The sequence below is a fragment of the Petaurus breviceps genome, unplaced genomic scaffold (genome assembly GCF_028583685.1).
Source record: "Petaurus breviceps papuanus isolate PSGF00001 unplaced genomic scaffold, PetGlider_PUasm1.0 79, whole genome shotgun sequence".
NCBI classification, from domain to species: domain Eukaryota; kingdom Metazoa; phylum Chordata; class Mammalia; order Diprotodontia; family Petauridae; genus Petaurus; species Petaurus breviceps.
In genome coordinates, this window is record NW_027186523.1 from 34,280,227 (window position 1) to 34,294,900 (window position 14,674).

Below are 14,674 nucleotides of genomic sequence, written 5' to 3' on the forward strand. Positions count from 1 at the left end.
GTGTCCCTGTGTGTGTATGTGTGTGAACGAGACAGATCCTCGCCCCCTAGGGAAGAGGGTAAACCCGCCCCTATGGTAGTCACCCCCCCCCCCCCATACCCAGCCTTCTTTCCAGTCCCCTCCCCCCACAAGCCTCTTGTTTTATCCTGTGTTATGTTAAGGGCATACAACCTACGGTGTGGCAGCTTTTGAAAGAAAGCTTTTTGAGTAAGAAATAAGTACAAATCCTTTTAGAAGCATACAAGAGAAACAAACGGTTTACTCTGTTGATATTAAATGAAGGGGATGGAAAAAAGAAAAAAAAATAATTCAATCTTCTATCACCCTTTCTTTCCTAGAACTCAATTTCTACTTAAATCAGCCTTCTTAATAATATAAACCATGCTAAAAGAGAAAACTATCCTTGGCTGTCTAGAGTGGAGTTTCTGCTGTTTATTTACATCCTCTAAAAGGAAAGAATAATGTAAGATTTGGGGGTTCTGCAGTCTTTCCGAACAGAAAGAAGTGAGGTGTATTCAACCATAGGCAGGAGACATCAATAAATGATATGAAACTCTACACTTTTTTCGTTAGTTTTATAGATGTGAACTAAAAACTGCAATTTCCCTCTTTTGTCCTTTAGAGATTCTAAAAATGGCGGCCCCAGGCTGATGTTGTGGTAATCTAATCAGCTCGGGTCCTCCACACCCCATGCAGTGCGTTTGTCTGCAGCATGTTACTGACTTATTATGTTTACATGAAAAGATTAGTTTTTTCCAGTCATTTACAAAAATGATTCTTTTGCTGAAAATTACAGTGCAGTGTTTCAGGTGATAAATTTTGTTGGTTATTCATGAGAGGGACATAAAATGACACCACTTTTGCCCCCCAAATCAGGCTCAGGTAGCCTTAATAGTTTTTCTGCTAGGAATGGGAGAGGCACATGTATGGCAATATTTTCGTTAACCTTTCTTGGGGGGAGGAGAAAGAACTACAAGTATATATCTCAGTCAATTTGCTACTGGAGTAAGTGGAAGTAGAGATTATATAAAAAGTATCTTTGTTAAACATTTTCATTTAGCTAGATATTCCTTTGATATTTTAATCTTGGGGAAAATGTTATTTATGATCTTAATCCTGTTGCCTGAATTTGTATTGTCTGCTACATTTCAGGGAGATATACAAACAAGCTTAAATTTGTTACTTCATCAAGTGTAAAAATTTCAGTTTTTCTGCAATGTATTTATTGCTATTCTTTTCCTGTAGCATATTAGGCGTTACACACTTTATGCAGTTTTAATTGTGTATTTTTTTAAACAAAGCTTACATGTTCTATTTTAAGTGAAATCTTTGACCTGTAGAATCATCATCTTTATTATTATTATATAAGTACAAAAATAAGGTTTCAATACTTGGCATAGTATTTTGGAAACCTCAAATTTGGGATCAGAAAAAATAATGAAATTTTTGTTCACCCTCCAACTTGTTCAATATGACCTATTATATAGCCCTTAAATATTAGCTACAACATAACTAAATGCTGTAAATTATTGGTATTTCAGAATCTAGTTTGTCAGAAAATCATGCCATGATAATTTTGAAAGTGTTTGTGTTCACTTTCTTTCTAGAACTGAAATATATTGATAAGCTTTTGGACACAAACTAATTATTTTCTGTCCTGAGACAGGAAGATGAGCATCTTTAACTAAGCTCCATGACACTAGTAATGCCCACATATTCCCTCAAAATGACCTTATTCCATTATAAGCCTAGTGACTTTTTAATGTGTATTAGTTGTTATAGTGAATTATTTTAAGTTTCATGATCTAGATATGAGGCCTGCTTTATCTACAAAACTAGAAAATGGCCGTGGGTTCCATAGTGTTTCTTACATTAATATTCTATGAGTGGTATTAGACTAGAAAAAAATTGAAGGCAGTGAACAAAACTATAGTAGTTGTGAAACTGAAATAAATGAATTTATAAAGTATAAGTTAAAAACCCTTTAGCAGAATAGAACTTTTATATTTAAAAAGATTCTTGGACATTGTTCACCTTTATAAAATATCAGATGATTTTGTGTAACCATATTCTACTTTGGCAGATTTCCAAGACTTTTAAAAAAACTTCCTACTTTGTAAATCATTTTATACTTATTCAACTGGCATACGTTTAATTTTGGTCAGATAGGTGATTGAACTTTGTGAATCCTAGGATCTACAAGGTTTACTCTCCAAAATCAATATATTCTTTTTCAAAGGAGTTGAGCTTACACATTGATGTATATTCACAGGTCTTTGTCTTGTTTTTTTTATGTGAGGGTGACCTTAGTCACATCTAATCCAGGTGAAATATTTGGCATTATTTGACCAGAAATAAACAAAATATTGCATGCTATAAATTACACTGAGGTCTGAAAGCTAGTGACCTAGCTGTTGGCTTTTGTTTTTTAAACATAGAATTTAAAAGAACAGATTTAAGATTTTTAAAATTATTTTTCCTGGTTTTCTTTGATAATCTTATTTGCAAATGAGTGATGTATTGTTTTAAATTCCTTTTTAAAAAGTATTTAACTTAATACTAAAAATATCAGACATTACAATGGATCTTTCTTTGTTCAGGGGCTACCTGAAATGTAATGTATCTATAGCTGTAGATATTTAGCCATGACTGTGGAACTCTATTATTTTAATTTGGAGTCAGAGCTTTTTAGAGGGATTTATCAAAAGGTTAGGAAGAATTAACTTGTTTCTGGAGGAGTGTTGAGACATATGATCCATGGGAAAAACACAGAGTATTTTTTTAGTTAGAACATTGTGGCAACCAAATTTCAGTCGCAGTGAGGAAAGGCTGGTTGTAATTCTTATTCTATTTAAGTTAATTTTCAGAAAAGTTTGGTTACTTAATTGTGTGTGTGTGTGTGTGTGTGTGTGTTTTAATGCAGTTATAAAACAATATCTCTGAGAAACAAAATAGACTTTAGGAAAGTCTGCACAGACTTTCTTGAAGTTAACAGTAAAAATTCCTTTTCTAATTCAACTTTGGATATTTCTTTTTTTCCCCTCCTCTAACCTACCCTACTGCCCCAACCCTAACCCACACTCTCCAAAGTGTAACAATATAGTGTTCATAGCTTTGGTTTCTTTTATTATACATTTTCCAGATACTTCTTACCAATGATTTTTGACGTATGACACAGTAACTCTAGGATTTGCTGGATTCAACTTTGAAGAAGTTGAAAAATAAGAAATTGAATTAATAATATTAGGCAGAATACTTGAAACAAATCCTTCCTTGTTTGCTAACCTCTTTTATTGGGTGAGAAGGGAAAGGAATGTTATTGAACTGACATTATTTGTATTATGAATATAGACTTCTTTCCATGAATATATTATATCTTTTAATAAAAGACTTTTAATAGGTTTTTTCCCCTTAAAAATCCTAAACTGATTAGTGCTTTAAATATGAAAGTGACAGGCTTCTTAAAAAGACATGTCCCTTCATAATGTATCCTTCCTATTGCAGCCCTACTAATCTTTTATATAGCTCTCAATGGTCATGACACTCCCCTATTTAAAAATTCTTCCCAGGCTCTCTGGTGCTTCTGGTGTGTGGGGGCGGGGTGAGGAGAGGAGTGCACATGAACTTTATCCCTCTGGTTTAATGTAAGCTCCATGAAGGCCAGGATGATGTCCTACTTAAACTTTATAATGCACGCAAGGTACTGTGACAGTGTTTGCTGAATTGTTTTTGGAGTTTTAAAAATTGAATCTTATACAAAGCATTAATAAGACTTGTTACACAAGACATGTAATAAAACTTAATGTTTGCCCACTCTGTAAACGATTTTAACAAATGACAATAGCTTTATACAGAACTGCTTAGAGGGTACAATTCAGTTTATTTAAATATGTAAAATGTATAGATCAACAAGCATGGGGTAAGTGCCTTCTGAATACCTGGTTTTGAGACAAAAAATGAAACAGACCCTTATCCTCAAGGAACTTATATTTTTATGTGGGGATATAATGTGTTGATTGATAAGTAAATGTAGAATATATACAAAATAAGTACAATGATGAAGGAAGGAGAAACAACACATTAATAACAGCTAGAAAAATTCAGAAATGCCTTTTGAAAAGAAAGGAAGAAAATAAGCATTTATATAATGCCTCCTATGTGCAAATGTTATCTCATTTGAACATCCCAGTAACCCTTTGAGGTAGGTGCTATTATTATACCCATTTTAGAGTTGAGAAGCAAACAGCTTTAGGTGACTTGCCCGGGATTTACACTAGTGTCAGAGGTCAGTTTTGAATGCAGGTCAGATTTGAACTCAAGGTTTACTGACTCTAGACCCACCACTTGGGTACCAGGTTCTTTTTGAAGGAGTTGACCCTTGATATTCTACTTTGAAGGGAGATAGGTGTTTCAAGAAGTAGAACATTAGGAGGGAGAAGATTCTAGTCTTGGAAGATAATCTGTGCAATGATGTGGACATTGAAGACAGAATGCCAGGTTTGAGGAACAGCCAGTGGGACAGATTGGCTGGACAGAAGAGTTTGTGAAGGGAAATAATGTGTTAATTAGCTTACAGTTAGGTTTATCTTTTTTTTCCCCCTCTGTGCATTCTTTTATTCATAAGCAGTTTTGTGTAATACTAATTTAAACAACATTTGAATCTGGGAATGTTAACATGATCAGCAACTGTAAGTTTTATTGTTTTTCAAAAGGCACTTAGAGGGCATGACTAAAGAGACTTATTTGAAATGATGTCTATAGAACCATTTTCACTCTTAGAGAGGCAGTGTGGTATATGTTATACTAGGATTGAAGTTGTGAAGGTCTTGATATAAATCATGCTTCTGACACTTAATAAACTTTTTGCTTTCTGTCACTACAACTGTAAAATGGAGGAGGATGTAGGCTGTTCTTTCTGTATTTTCATGTAACAGTAGATTTTCTGTTAAAAAATTAATTTAAAAAACACCTTTAACCTCAGAACTAGATGCTAGATACTGGATTTAAGTTGAAAGAGTAATTTTACTTTTTTTTTAATTTAAATTTTTACATTGAAAATATCTAATTTTTATGAAAGAATAGTGATTCAACAAGATGGATTTTAATATTAAAATTTATTTCAATTCACTAATTAGGAAAGAAAACCTTTTTATTTGATGTAAACAGGATTTTTAAAATTGAAAAATTGATTTAATGCTAGCAATTTAATATCTTTGGGTTATTTTTATTTAAAAATTTTTAAATACTAATGTAAATGTTAAAAACAATACACTAGATTTGTAAGAGAACTGGGTACATTTTCCAGACTATTTTACAGATGAACCTAAGAATTATAGTTTTCAGTAATTTATAGCAGGGAGCTAGGCAAATAGCATCTGCCATGAACTTGTAGGGGAGCTTCTGTTTCGATTTGTGATCAGAAAAGCATATTTATTATATGAACTTCCACATTTTCTAGAGTACATACAGAAAAAAAAAACTATTTCTTTTCTTAAACTTAGGATAAACTTGAAAATTTTTTTATGTGTATATGATTTGAGAATTTACTATTGTAATTTTTTTTTTTTCTGTTTTGGAGGTCATTTAGAAGCATTAAAAAACTATTTGCAGGTCCTAGAGATTACAGGACAGAATTTCTCTTCCAGCTCTACTTGTGTGATTTTCTTATTAGTTACTAAGGTTTCCATTGTAAATGCTCATCTTCATATTGCCTGCCACCTTTTTGTCCTTGTGTTTTAAATTCAGGTGTTTTCCTTATTTTTATATGAGAAGGAGGGGAAAATGTCTAGAACTACTCCATACATCTTCACAATCTCACAACGAGCCTTATCAGTGATGACTTTTCCACAAAAGTAAAGCTGAGCCTGATCCTTAGCATTTTTAGTTGTTTGCTTTTTTACTATTCTTTTACTCTTTGGAATGTGTTGCCCTTTGGTCTAGGAGAAGAAGGAAGAGGAGTTACTTCTTAAGGTTTTCACAGACCTTATTAGAACTTTATGTACTACTAAGCATATGTATGTTTCACATAGAAATTAGTTAATTTCTCTCTTTTTGCATAAGGTACCCCTTTTCAGGGGGCAGCTAGGTGGCACAGTGGATAGAATACTGGGCCTGGAATCAGGAAGACTGATCTTCATGAGTTCAAATCCAGTCTCAAGACACTTAATAGCTGTGTGACTCTGGGCAAGTTACTTAACCCTGTTTGCCTTGGTTTCCCCATCTGTAAAATGAACTGGAGAAGGAAATGACAAACCACTCCAGTACCTTTGCTAAGAAAACCCCAAATGGGTCACAGAGTCAGACATAACCAGGAGATAAACCCTTTTCCAAGAACTTTGCTATTGTCATTATGAACATTTCTTCCAACCACATCGATTACTACCCCTTCACAATTATATAGAATTACTGTGGGTGAAAACATCAAGTTGTGTCCAAAATGGGGGTGATCCCTTTCCTTATTTTAGCTAGACTACTTGGTCCTCTGATAACAAGCCCACAGTTTTTCACTTAGCTTTCCTAGCTTATAGAAACATGCCAGAAATTAAGTTCCATTGGCAAGATTTTCAAGACCAAAGTCACTTCCACATTAGGATAAGGCATTAGATCAGGGTTTTCAAAGGTAACTTAGTACCAGTACTTCTTTGTTCACTGTTTAGCATTGTTATTGAATGAGTCTAATTATATTTTTAGTTTTGCAATTTGGGGATTAAAGAATCAGTGTTTATATACTTTTTGAGAAACCTATATTGGGATAGAAAAGAGAATTCAGACTCCCTGGCCGTTTTATGAGTGGGTATATATACCTTCTATTTTTTTTTTTTTCATTTTATAGGATTTGTTGCCAACTATAACAGCTGGATTTTTTTTTAATTTGGGCTGAAAATATTTCTTTTTTTTTAATGTTGAAAGAGTAAACTTAATTATATTACTTAAATAGGTATATTTAAATATATAGTGAAATACATTTACAAATCTGCAAGACTTTGCTTTAGTAAGGAGCAGAGTATGGTAGCCTATTGGGGACTAAAGTAGGGGAGGGATCTCTAGCCTTTAGGGACCCTTCTTAATCCCTAGTCCATCTATTTAAATGCTAAATTAGTACTTTATACAAGTACTATGGGAGTTAGGAGGCTAAGCTCTATAGCTGGTATGATCAAGGTGAGATACTGTATTGAAGTTGATAAAGAACTGGCAGGAAGACCTAGGTTTGAGTGCTATTCTTGACACATATGACTCTGTGACCTGGGCAAGTCACTTAAAGTTTTAGTACTCTAAGTAACCCTTTAAGACTTTAAGGCAATGGAGAGGCCAACCCACAGTGGTAGAAAAGGTTTCCTCATCTTGTGATCAAGGATGTCTTCGTGAAAGATTTAGATTTGTGTGTTGGAGCAAGAGAAGAGATAGGGGTGTGCTAGGTTTTATGCCAGGATGAAAAAGTGTAGCCATAGTTTGAATAAGATTTGTTGAGCCTTATTAGAGCAGAATAGTCATATTGGAGAATAGTGAGATGAGGATGGAAGATTATATTGGAGCCATCATTTGAATGTCCTTCACTTCTAGGCTAAAGAGTTTAGATGTTATCTTCTCACTAATGGGAAGCCATTTAAGAATTTGGGATTGAAGAGTAGCATAGAGAAAGTGATGATTGAAGAAATCAAATTTTCAATGCTGTGGGTTGAAAGGACAAGAATTTGGAATTTTATAATAGTCTACTTCTCAGAACCTGCACTTGAGGTTGTGGCCACGAAAGTGAAAAGAAAGGAAACAGAGGAAAGAAACTTTAAAAAAAATGGATAAGACTTACTAAATATGAGACAACATGTTAGGGAAATGAAAATGTACAAGAGGAATTTCAGTATTAGGTGAATGGAGCGCTGAATAGAAAATAGATTTCTTTTTTTTTTTGTTTGTTTCTTTTTGGAGGGCAATTGGGGTTAAGTGACTTGCCCAAAGTCACACAGCTAGTTTTTGTATTCCGTGTCTGAGGCTAGATTTGAACTCAGGTCTTCCTGACTCCAGGGTCAGTGCTCTATTCACTGCGCCACCTAGATAACCCTAGAAAATAGATTTCTTTTCTCTCATGTGTAACAATTTGCTGTAGGATTTGGATTAGTGAGTTGGGGGGAAATGAATATTGAGTTAAAGAATAATTGGAGGAGGTGAGATGGGGGAAAAAGAATGAAGTAAAAGATTTTTACCCCTCAGGAAGGTGGGATTGACACTATAATTGTTATGCAAAGACATTGAGAGCAATTAATCAGTCAGCAAATAACTATTAAATAACTAATATGTGCAGGGAACTTCAAAGCATTTTTAGTATATTTGTTTCCTCTCAGTTTTTACAGCCTTATCCCCTCTCTTCTGGACTATTCCAATAGCTTTCTAACTTGTCTCTGCTTCATGTTTCTTCCTACTCCAATGCATCCTCCATTCAGCTGCCAAAATGATTTTTTTCTAAAACCTATATCCGATCATGTCATGCTCTTATTCAACAAACTTCACTGGCTCTTTATTAATTACACCCAGAATCAACTATAAGATTCTCTCTTTGGCCTTTAAAGTTCTTCACAGCCTGGTCTCTTTTCAACCTTTCCAGTCTTATACTTTATTCCCTTCCAGCTATTCCTCTCCAAGGACACTCCATTTCCCTAATCCTTGCCTTTTCACTGGCTGTCCCCCATAGCCAGATTGTTCTGTGCTTACTTTCACCTCTCAATTTCCCTGGTTTCCCTTTAAAATAAACTCAGATCCCATGTTCGGCAACAGTTTTTTTCTGACTTCACTTTTGAGTTTCCCTTTGACTCTGTATATATCTTATTTATAACTAATTTTTTGTGTATTGTTCCACCCATTATCTGAGCTCCTTGAGGGCAGACTGTTTTTTGCTTAACATAATGTTTATACTAAGTTCTTAATAAATGCTTCTTACTAACACATTCTAAAGGGGTTTATTTCAGTTTTTTAAGGGCAAAAGTTGGCTTTTAAGAAAAATTAATGACTGAGCAGTTAAGTGCAATAGATAAATTCTTATTTTCAGTTGCAACATGTTGTATGGCATGATACGGCCTAGTTAGTTATTTTACATACATATCTAGGAACTGACCACTGCTGTTATACTTTCCTTTGTATCCCAAAAGAACACTGACAAAGCTAAAGGGAAGTGTAATGGATATGACTATATGAAAATAGACCTTTAAAAACATAACCATTCTGAGTAGCAACCTGGGAAATTGTGGCAGCTATGTAATTTGAAATCGACCTAGCACTCACATTGTGGACAAATTCCGTTTTCTAGTCTAAATTAAAGACTTATTTTTAGAGATCTTAAAGTTTACTCTTTGGCCCTATTTATTCCTTTGTATTGTTCATTAGTAAATACAGCATGTGAAAAAGCTCTCCAAGAAAAGAAAACTTAAGGCCTTAAATGTTACAATAATGTATCATTTTTTTCCCTGTCGTTCAAAAAGCTGTTCTTTTTCGTATCACTTTCATTTCCAACTATATCCCTCTCCTTTCCCTACTCAGTGAGCCATCATGTGTAACAAAAAGGTTTTTTTAGAAATAGAGGGGGAAAAGCAGGCAAATTTGACCAGGATTTTCAGTTTTTAACACCCATTATATTATCTCTTTCCCAGCACCCTTGATCATTATAATTGCTTTATGTTAATTTTGTTTCCTGTTTGCATTGTAGTCAAGTCAGGCATATTTTCCCAGCTCTGCCTATTTTATTCTGTACCAGTACATACAACTCTTCTAATGCTTCTCTGAATTCTTCATATTCATCATTTCTTACACGGAAGTAATATTTTATTAATATTTATATTAATGCCCCACAGCTTGTTTAGCCAATCCCCTGTCCCATGGGCATCTACTTTGTTCCCATCACTTTTTGTTGTAGCTATAAATAATTTCGTATGTGGGGCCTTTCTTTTTTTTCCCCTTCACCTCCCTAGGATATATGCCTAGGAGTGAACCTCTGGGGCAAAGGGTATGGATTGTTGTTGCTATTAGCATAATTTCAAATTTCTTTTAAGGGTAGTTGGACCAATTCAACTTTTCACCAACAAGAGAGGGATTAGAGAGTCTTTTCATTGCCTTTCCAATATTATTTCAGTTTTTTTGCCAATTTGCTGGTTGTGAAGTGAAACCTTATGAGTTGTTTTATCTTTCTCCTTTTTTAGTGGATATTTGGAAAGTAATATCTAATATGGTTGTTAAGAATTTCTAATTCTTCTTTTGAGACCTATTCATATCTTTTGACTGCATATATTGGGGAATGGTTCTAGGTCTTATATATATGTCTTTCCTTTATTTACAAAGGGCTATTCTAAGACTTCTTAATGAAGCATGAGTAAGCAGTTTTTAATTTCTGTTCATTTTGTATAGCAGTGTAGTCTGTGGGGTAACTGAAGTTTAGAAGTATTAATAGGTAAAGATAACAATGGTTTGATAATTGGAAAAAAATCTTAATTTTGTATTTCATGTTAAGAGTAAGGTCTGTGGTGTGGCTAGGTGGTACAGTGAAAAGCCCTGGAGTCAGGAGGACCTGAGTTCAAATTTGGCCTCAGACACTTAACACTTAGTAGCGTGCGACCTTGGGCAGGTTACTTAACCCCAATTGCCCTGCCTTCCCACCTCCAAAAAGCAAAAAACAAAACAAGAGTAAGGTCTGTTTCAAATGTTCTCTTGATGGCATGACAGATCACGTTGGTCTAAAATTTCCTTTTTTGGACAAGATTATTAGATGATTTGAGGAAAGCTGTAAAAATGGTTAGATTTCAGAAGAGTATTTGACAATCTCATTATCCTTTTGGAAAATGGAGAGATGAGGACTAGATGATTGACTTTTGGTGCATTTATTTATGATTGAATGACTGGACCAAAAATGCATCATTAATGGGTCTTATATCATCTTGGAGTGAGGTCTTTATTGGAATGACAAAAAGAACTGTCTTTGGTGGTTGGGATGAAGGCATAGATGCATCATAGAATTATGGAACTAGAACTGGTATCGATTTCAAGAGGTCATCTAATTCAACCCTCTCGTTTTACAGATACAGAAACAAGGCTCAGGGAGGTTGAATGACTTGCCCTAGTTCACATAGATAAAAAGTTTCAGAGGCAGAATCTGAACCAGGGTCTTCTGATTCTGGAGTTACTGCTTTCGTTGTACCATGCTTCCTCCTATGGTGTGCTAAGCAGATCTGTGGATGGCATAAAACTGGAAGGAGTAGATAACACATTGGATGATAGCATTCTGAAATATCTTAGCAGAATGTCACACTGGGATAGTCTAATAAGTGAAATTTAATAAAGGTAAATGTAAAATTCCATTGTTTTAGTTCCAAACATCAGATTCAAAAGTGTGTCATAGATAAAGGGGAGGGAAAGAGGAGTGAATAAATAACATTTTTGTTGAGAAAGATAAGGGATTTCTTAATAGACTGCAATGTCAATATGAGTCAAATTCAAATTCTCTAATAATAAGAGCTATCCAAAAGTGACATTGGCTGCTTCCAGTGGCAGGTGGCAGGTTCCCCTTCCCTAGAGGTCTTTAAGTTAAGGAAGTATAGCACCTTTTTATATGTGGTAGAAGTTGTATGGGTTGTACTAGATGGTTTCCATGTGATTTTCTAACTTTGGAATTCTGTGATTCTGTATGAAATTGTTCAAACTCAAATAGTTGAATAGTAGGGCATCCAGAAATGCAGCCTTAGATTGCATTAAGAGAAACATGATATAGAGAATGAATGAAAAGGAACAACTCTTCCCTTCTCCCTTCCATTACCAAGCTGACCACCTATCGAGAGTATTACATTCATTTCTGGATATCACATTTTTAGAAGGGTGGGAGATAAGTGTTCAGAGGAAATTGACCTAGGATGGTGAAGGGACGAGGACATGAGGTACATATGCAAATTGTACATGTTAAATTTTATTTAGTATTAAATTTTTCCTGAAATCCCTAACTAGCTACTAAGGTTGTCCCCTTATCCCTTTCCCCCCTTCTTGAAAAAAAAACCTTGTGTATTTAATTTGTTTTATGCTTGTCTTCCATATTGAATGTGTGCTCCTGGAAGGCAGGGACTGTTTTGTTTTTGTCTCCAGGAGGGAGTAGGGATAATAACTATCTTAAAATATTTCGAGGGCCTTTATGTAGAAGAAGAATTAAACTTTTTCTCTTTGGTCCCCTTTGAAGGTGGAGCAGTATGTTGCAGAAAGTCAGATTTTTGTCTAGAAATAAGGAAAAGTTTTCTATAATTAGAGCAATAATAATGAATCTGATTGTTAACCTCATGAAAATACTTTTCTAACAATAGAGCTAACCAAAAAGTAGAATGGACTGCTTTAGGAAGTAGTGAGTTTCAAGTGGATCTCCAAGTGAAGACAGAACAATCACTTTTCTTAGATTTTATAAAGGGGATATTAATTGAACTAGATGGTCACTGAAGACACTTTCAACTTTGGTATTCTGTGATTTTTCAGAATATCCTTTCTGTACTTTACTAATATTTTCTTTTGAGTGTCTCCCCCAATCTTAGTCTATAATTAATTCTTTGTTAATATAGCAAATTATATTTGCTATTAAAATGTAAGGCTGATGAAAATGGATAGGTATTTAGAAGTTCTCTTCCTCATCTTTGACATGACTTAGTACCATAAGCCTAGTTTGGGGCTTTCACCTCTTCTAGTATCACAATAACTTCCTAGTTGATTTCTTTCTATCAAGTCTCTTCTCTCCAATCAGTGTAACTTCTTATAGCTTACCAATGAATTTTCATAAAGCTTAGGTCTGTCAGTGTCACCTCTCTCTAACAGCTCCCAATTCTCTCTAAGATAAGATATAAACTCCTCTATTTAGCTTTTAAAGCCCTTTATAAACTGGCTTCAACCTACCTTTCAGTTTGATTACACATTATTCTATATAAAGGCAACGTCTTGGGGTAGATAGGATACTGGTTTTGGAATCTTGAAGACCTAGATCCAAAACCCACCTCACACATTTAACTACTTTTGTGACCCTGGGCAAGTCATTTAATACTTTATATCTCAGGATTCTTTGATCTCTGCTACATGCCATGGTGCAGCCAGACTGGATTTCTTGGTATTCCTTAAAAATGATAGAACAGATCTGTCTTTGTACTTGTTGCTCCTCATTTCTGTGAAGTTCTCTTTTACCTGCTACCCTAAAATCCCTAGTTTAGGGATCAAATCTTAGCTTAGGAGCCACCATCTGGAGGAGTCTTATGCAGAGCCCTTCTTTCCCATTACTTTGTATTTATTTTGTATAAACTTAAATATGCACATCTTCCCTAATTACTCTTTGATGGCAAGCTGCAATGTGTGTGTGTTGGGGAGAGCAGGAAAGGCTTCATTTAAAAGGTCTTTAACAGAACACTGTGCTGAATGTTGAGAATCCGGATAAAACCAAGCAAGTTAGTCACTGCCCTTAAGTAGCTTTCTTTCTTTTTTTGTTCTTTTTTCATTCCTTTAAGGAGGTGATGTATCCAGGGTAGGAGTGTTTTAAACAGAAAAGTCAGAAGGAATGATGATTGGGACCATTGGGCAAGTGATTGACATATCCTTCACAGGAGTGGTATTGTTGATTTGATTACTGTTTTCAGAGCTGGGATTGGAAAACATGGAAGATGGTCAAGAAGTGTCATGGTGGGTCTGGGTCTTGTTTTTCCTGTTTCTTATTTTCCTCTTCCAGTTTTCCTTGCTTCCTGAAAGCACACCACCCTCTTAAGTATATTGAAAGGGTGACTTGATAATTACTGTAAAATAATTCTACTATAAAGCACAATAGGAAAAGCATATGAGTTGGATCAGGGTGGGTGTGCTTTTTGGTTTTTGGATTTTTTTTAAGGGTAAGTTTACTAGTTGAATCGTTCTTGTGCTTAAATCCTAATCCTTAGCACTAGTGCCTGGAAAGTAGACTTCTTTCATGCCTTTAGCAATGACTCATTTCTAATCTTCTTATGGATTTGGCTGATAAGGTTGTTTGTTTTTTTTTAATAAGATAGCCTTCAAGAATCAGATGAGAGTAGGACATACATCTTTCCTTCAGTTTATAGTACTGTATTTCTTGCCTAAGATCTATGGCTATGAACATGGAAAAGTCCTGTTTGGCATTGTCTCCTACCTTCCTTCATTCCCCAATCCTTCATCTTTGGTGAGAGACCTTTCTAAAGTTTATAGGACTCTCACCTCCCCAGCCTCACTTAGAGGTAAATTTAGGCTTTGTACCCTGCTCAGTTCTTAAAAATAGCTACACCATGGTTCCTCCTAAGTTCACATGTTTTTTGGTCAGTTTGGTCTTTTTCAGTTGTTGATTGTTCTTTTAGAAGGAAGTACCATTAGTTGGACCTCCCAGTGGATATTGCCCTGCTTTTTAAATTGCATCTTCTACTTTATTAGATACTTAGCTATAGCACAGAAAGGATATTCAGCAATATACTCCAGCATGTAGCTTAAGTACTTAGGGCTCCTTTCCTCTCCATGTAGAAAAGGTCTGCCCTGGTCAGCAGGGCAGAGTGTGGTGATTGGACAGTGGAGGGGAAGCATATCTCTACTCTTGTCACCCAAGTGTGAAAGGCCCCAGCTCCATGGAGGTGGGCCTTTTCATTCTCTGGTGACAAGGAAGCCAAGTCCGTACATCTCGTGGCTACCA

At 35.1% G+C, this 14,674-nt stretch overlaps 1 protein-coding gene across 5 annotated transcripts in view; it reads left to right on the plus strand.

The window, feature by feature from the left end:
• Positions 1-14,674, plus strand: part of LOC138175907 (inactive histone-lysine N-methyltransferase 2E) — a 90,733-nt gene that overhangs the window by 847 nt on the left and 75,212 nt on the right. The gene's annotated exons all lie outside the window — the stretch shown is intronic.